We start from the raw sequence: 7,157 nt of genomic DNA, 5'->3' as shown, positions 1-7,157 counted from the left end.
GGTGCAACTCAGCAAGGTTGGAGTATCTAACAATAGATTTACTTTTTAGCTGCGGATTCCAGAATTTCTGACACGAAAGGAACCTAAATGGCAGACTTTACAACACAGATTTCAAACTATGATTCTGTTAAATCGATTCTTTGTTGGAGGCGCGAATCTTACTTCTTAAGGAAGCTCTCGATCAACGTACATCCACTCCATTTCACACATAACCAGTTAGAGTTAAAAATAAAGTAAGTCTTTTTTACATTCCCCCCCACCCATGTCCATGTCCATTTGAGGTGTCATTAAAAATTAAATGCCGGACATTGTAGGTTGGTTTGCAATTGCTTTGTGACCATTGTTTTCGGGAACTGTAGTAAACAGTGAGCAAGACTGAGCAGCAGAGGGCGTCGCAGCTCGTCAAACCGATAGTGAGGTGCCTCATGAAAAGACACCTACAGTCCAGGTCTGCTGGAGTCTCTTTATTCGACTTCTTTCCACTTTCAGCTTAAGGACAAAAAAATGTAAGGACACATTCTGAGTTGTGAACTTGTTGACGGCAAATTACGACTTTTTAAAGCAGGGCGTTATGTTTTAAACAGCGTGAAAGAAGGGGCGGGCTTAGACACGAAGGAAAAATTAGAGTGGTAAGAATAATTTCGTCAGAATTTCAATTGCAATGAAGTGACGAAGAATCGAGCGCGAATAGCAGAGTGAGAGGGTGACATTGGGAAGAAATGAGAAAGGCGGCAATGGCTAGTAGCGGGAGGGGCTGTCTAACAGTGGATTTCGAACTCAGTTATAATGGGAGGCATGTGGCACACTGGTATAGAAGGCCGCAATAGAAACTGTTACCAAGATGAGTTAGATGAGAAATACAATTTCATTCGACGATTTGCGCAAGACATGGTGTAATACGTTGTAGCAGACATAAGAAAATGTTTCCCAAATCGGCAGCAAACGAAAAGCAGGCTGTATGACTACATACAGACTATTACAATCCCCCTTCCTCCCGCCATTAACAACACTCCATCCCACACACCTACATGATTGAAGAGGCATGAAAAGGCAGGATTAATGACCATGTGACAAAGGAATAAACCAAGACAAGATGGATAGCGAAAGTTCCAGTCGTGACACCTGTTATTATCCCAAATTTATACAAAGACTTCGCAACATGGTATTGCCAGTCTATGTTTGTTTTACTGAGGAATATAATTATTATTTCATGTTGACTTTTTCAAATTGAAATTAACAGGAAAATAATAATCAGATAAGGAGTAAATTGCCACACCACTCAGATTTCAAGAAATAGAATCGGATAGGTCCATGATGCAAACTTTGAATTTGCAAATGAACAATTCCATTACACAAATGCTATATTTACATGTTTCGCTGCACAACTATTACAATTATCTCGCGGCGAGACACTGAAGCAAAGACTATGGAATTCACTGGCAGAAAACAAATGAGAAAATATTTAAGTATATAAATTTTAATTGAGGAAATTGGGAAGTTCGGGAAATTCTAACAGATTTGTCGCTTTACACAGAATGTAAACCATCGTTGATGCATTGAAACGGGAACAAACTGATATCGGAAAATTAAACATAAGAAATTGAGACGCTGGAACTCACGAGTGTTGGGCATTGGGGAGGAGTAAATTAATATAGAAAAATACTCTTTCAGTATTTTAAACAATATGGTACATAGACAACACTGAAGTGGAGATTGTAATTCAATTTTAATACATTAGTCCTTACATTCAATGGAATAATAAATTTTGATAGCGAATCGTCTCGCATTTTAATTACATTTCATCAACTACAGACAATACTGCGACCTTTGCTATTGCAAACAGTAGTGTGTGTATTGCTAACTATAGTTTGAAAATATTATTGATAATTACAAAAGCATTTTTGATGGAATTGGTATTCCGGTTAAACCAATTGCGCTCGCCCAACTAAGGGAGCTACTTGTATCGCCCATCATTACACTCTGCAAACCTGGAATGAAATTTTAATCACTTATCAAATCGAGGTTATCAGTTCAAAGCTGTTTTAAATACCAGTACATGAGTATCAATGTCTAGCAATATTTATGCATTGGTAACTTGTAGGCCTTTAGCACTTTACCTACATTTTGAAGGAGCAGTGTAATTGTTGGACTACATTACAATCCCTAAAGTTGTAAAGATATTGCAGTGTATCTCAATAGATACCAATTCATTGAAATTTCAAATGTTTCGCAACTCTAATTTATTTAACAATAATCTGCCAGTCTATCATGTCCATTGTTATCTTCAATAAGATTGTATTTCTTAAGCTGATATCAGGATAACCGGTAGAAAGTGAGGTCTGCAGATGCTGGAGATCAGAGTGGAGAGTGTGGTGCTGGAAAAGTACAGCAGGTCAGGCAGCATCCGAGGAGCAGGAGAATCGACGTTTCGGGCATAATCCCGTCATGAGGACCGGACCGGATTTCAATACATGTCTAATGTGAATAATTTTAGTGAGAGTGCAGAGGATCCCATTTCATGGGAGAACTAACGTTGACAGACGGCTTGCCTGCGGTTGCCAGAAAACGGCACGGTTTATAATAGTCTGAGAGCGCAAGAATAGCAAGCTACCAGACCTGAGGCTGCTGTCTGTGGAATGCAATACTCAGTTCTTGAAATTGTTAATTACTTTCTCATTGAACTGAGCCAAAGATTCTCTTGAACTAATGATTGCTCCCTGGTTGGTTAATTCTAATGTTCTGAGAGTGGGGCAGCAAGTTTTTCTTTATCATTTCAAGAGGAAAGTCATTGTAAATTTCTTTTATAACATTTTCAGAGGATCCAACGACAATTTAGACATGGGTTTGTGTAGGATTGAGTTGGATTGTGATGTGTGAAAACTAATATAGTCCCAATTTTCTCTTTTGGCACAGCTCCGCAACATTACCAGATTCACCACGATATGTGTTGGTACGGAGGAAACAAACTGACTGCTGAAGTCTTAGTGCACAGACTTCCATAGAAGAAATAGAATGCAGATAAACACTTTTTATTGAAAATTTTTGCTGGGAACTTTGCTGTCAATATCTTTTTCCTTAGTATACGCTGATACAAATTTCTCAAATTTTACAACGTCACGCTATGCTGCCAATCATATATCATCCTCTTAAAACCCTAGTAGGCTCTTTCTGACCTCTTATTGCTTCCTTCCCCCAAAATAATTTGGAGCTCCCTTTCACATTAGCTGCCATTCTATTCTAATTCTCTTTTTACCAGTCATATTTTCTTCTTCACTATATATCTCAATCCTTTGCACTTGATTATAGAGTCATAGAGATGTACAGCACGGAAACAGACCCTTCGGTCCAATGTGTCCATGCCGACCAGATATCCCAATCCAATTTAGTCCCACCTGCCAGCGCCCAGCCCACATCCCTCCAAACCCTTCCTATTCAAATACCTATTCAATGCCTCTTAAATGTTGCAATTGTCCCAGCCTCCACCAGTTCTAATGGCAGCTCATTCTATACACGTACCACCCTCTGCATGAAAAAGTTGCCCCTTAGGTCTCTCTTATATCATTCCCCTCTCACCTTAAACCTATGCCCTCTAGTTCTGGACTCCCTGACCCCAGGGAAAAGATTTTGTCTATTTATCCTAAGCATGCCCCTCATAATTTTGGTAAACCTCTATAAGGTCACCCCTCAGCCTCTAACACTCCAGGGGAAAAAAATCCCAGCCTGTTCAGCCTCTCCCTCTAGCTCAAATGCTCCAACCCTGGAAACATCCTTGTAAATCTTTTCTGAACCCTTTCAAGTTTCACAACATCTTTCTAATACGAAGGAGACCAGAACTGCATGCAATATTCCAATAGTGGTCTAACCAACGTCCTGTATAGCTGCAACATGACCTCCCAACCAATAAAGGAAAGCATACCAAATACCTTCTCCACTATCCTATCTACCTGCGATTCCACTTTCAAGGAGCTATGAACCTGCACTCCAAGGTCTCTTTCTTCAGCAACACTCCCTCGGACCTTACCATTAAGTGTATAAGTCCTGCTAAGATTTGCTTTCCCAAAATGTAGCACCTTGCATTTATCTGAATTAAACTCCATCTGCCACTTCTTAGCCCATTAATCCATCTGATCAAGATCCTGTTGTAATCTGAGGTAATTTCTTCGCCTTTCCTTTCACCCGAACAGGAATATACTTTCTCTGGATTCTCGTTATCTCATTTCTGAAGGCTTCCCATTTTCCAACAGTCCCTTTACCTGCGAACATTTGCCCCCAATCAGCTTTTGAAAGTTCTTGCCTAATCTTGTCAAAATTAGCCTTCCTCCAATTTAGAACTTCAACTTCTGAATCTGGTCTATCGTTTTCCATCATTATTTTAAATCTAATAGAATTATGGTCGCTGGCCCCCAAAGTGCTCCCCCACTGACACCTCAGTCACCTATCCTGCCTTATTTTCCAAGTGTAGGTCAAGTTTTGCACCTTTTCTGGTAGGTACATCCACATACTGAATCAGAAAAATTTCTTGTACACACTTAACAAATTCCTCTCCATCCAAACCCTTAACATTTATGTCTATGTTTGGAAAATTAAAATCCCCTACCATAACCACCTTATTATTCTTACAGATAACTGCAATCTTCTTACAAATTTGTTTCTCAATTTCCTGCACACTATTAGGGCCTCTATAATACAATCCAAATAAGGTGATTATCCCTTTCTTATTTCTCAGTTCCACCCAAATAACTTGCCTGGATGTATTTCTGGGAGTATCCTCCTTCAGTACAGCTGTAATGCTATCCCTTATCAAAAACGCCATCTCCCCTTCTCTCTTGCCTCCCTTTCTATCCTTCCTGTAGCATTTGTATCCTGGAAGATTAAGCTGCTAGTCCTGCCCATCCCTGAGCCATGTTCCTGTAATTGCTATGATATCCCAGTCCCATATTCCTAACCATGTCCTGAGTTCATCTGCCTTCCCTTGCATTTAAATAAATGCAGTTTAATTTATTAGTCCTACCTTGTCCCTGCCTGCCCTGACTGTTTGACTCCCTGGGTCCCCATCTTACTAGTTTAAATCCTCCCGAGCAGCTCTAGCCAATCTCCCTGCCAGTATATTAATCCCCTTCCAATTTAGGTGCAATCTGTCCTTCTTGTACAGGTCACTTCTACTCCTAAAGAGATTCCAGTGATCCAAAAATGTGAATCCTTCTCCCATACACCAGCTCCTCAGCCATGCATTCATCTACTCTATCCTCCTATTCCTGCCCTCACTAGCTCATGGCACGGGGAGTAATCCAGATATTACTACTCTCGAGGACCTCCTTTTTAAATTCCTGCCTAACTCTCTGTAACCTCCCTTCAGAATCTCAACCTTTTCTCTTCATATGTCGTTGGTTCCGATGTGGACAATGACCTCTTGCTGGCCCGTCTCCCCCTTGAGAACATTCTGCACCCTCTCTGAGACATCCTTGATCCTGGTACCAGGGAAGCAACACACCATTCTGATTTTTCGCTGCTGGCCACTGAAACGTCTCTCTGCACCTCCCCTAACACAGTTGATCTCTTGAAAGCCGACGTACTCCTCATTGCATTAGAGCCAGTCTCAATACCAGAAACTTGGCTGTTCGTGCTACGTTCCCCTGAGATTCTTGCATGAAGGCTTTATTTGCATATTTATTTCCATCAAACCTTTCATCATCTAAGAAGCCCTGACTTTCGTTCACTTTCTTTTTCAACCTATTTGAATGTACCTATCCTGAACCTGAAACGTCTTCTTAATGATCACCCATTGTTCTGTTAAAACATTTGCTGAGATTGTTTGGTTGCATTTCACCGAGGTTAGATCCCTTTCTGTTGCACTGAAATTAGCCCTAGTTCAAATTGGATTGTTCCTCACTCTTCTCCAATGCTAATCTAAACCTTATGATATGATCACTCTAATATGAACATTCACTCAGAGTCACTTGGTGCTCCTCATTCATCGCAAGACTATAAGACATTGGAGCAGAAATTGGCCCATTCGGTCCATTGAGTCTGCTCCGCCATTCGATCATGGCTGATAAGTTTCTCCACCCCATTGTCCTGCTTTCCCCTTGTAACCTTAGATCCCCTTGACAATCAAGACCCTATCTATTTTTGTCTTAAATATACTCAGTGACCTGGCCTCCACAGCCTTCTGTGGCAAGGAGTTTCAAAGATTCACCACTCTTGCTGAAGAAATTTTTCCTAATTTTTGTTCTGAAGTGTCTTCCCTTTATTCTAAAGCTGTGCCCTCAGGTCCTAGACTCTCCTGCTAATAGAAATGTCTTTACAACATCACTGTCCTGACCATTCAGTATTCTGTAAGATTGAATTCGATCCCTGCCCATCCTTCTAAATTCCATCGAGTATCAAAGTCCTCAAATGTTCCTCATATGTTAAGCATTTTATTCCTGGGATCATTCTCGTGAATGTTCTTTGGACCCACTGCAGGGCCAATACATCCTTCCTGAGGTATAGGACCCAAAATTGCTCACAAAACTCTTAATGTGGTCTGACCAGAGCCTTATTACACCTCAGACTACATCCCTGCTTGTATATTCTAGTCTTCTCAAAACAAATGCTCATATTGTATATGCCTTCCCAACTACTGACACAACCTGCAAGTTTCCCTTAAGAGAGTCCTTAACTAGGACTCCCAAGTTACTTTGCACTTCAGATTTCTGAATTTTCTCCCTATTTGGAAATGTCTATGCTTCTATTCTTCCCACCAAAGTGTATATCCTCACTCTTTCCCATGTTGTATTCCAACTGCCACTTTTTTGCCCCCCCTCCTAACCTAAGTCCTTCTGCAACATCTCTGCCTACTCAATACTGCCTGTCCCTCTATCTAGGAGAAAGTGAGGACTGCAGATGCTGGAGATCAGAGCTGAAAATGTGTTGCTGGAAATGCGCAGCAGGTCAGGCAGCATCCAAGGAGCAGGAGAATCGACGTTTCGGGCATGAGCCCTTCTTCAGGAATGAGGAAAGTGTGCCAAGCAGGCTAAGATAAAAGGTAGGAAGGAGGGACTTGGGGGAGGGGCGTTGGAAATGCGATAGGTGGAAGGAGGTTAAGCTGAGGGTGATAAGGTGAGGTTGATAGGCTGAGTGGGGGTGGGGGCGGAGAGATCAGGAAGAAGATTGCA

Source organism: Chiloscyllium plagiosum, chromosome 7 (genome assembly GCF_004010195.1).
Source record: "Chiloscyllium plagiosum isolate BGI_BamShark_2017 chromosome 7, ASM401019v2, whole genome shotgun sequence".
Lineage (NCBI taxonomy): Eukaryota > Metazoa > Chordata > Chondrichthyes > Orectolobiformes > Hemiscylliidae > Chiloscyllium > Chiloscyllium plagiosum.
This window is presented reverse-complemented; position numbering follows the sequence as displayed.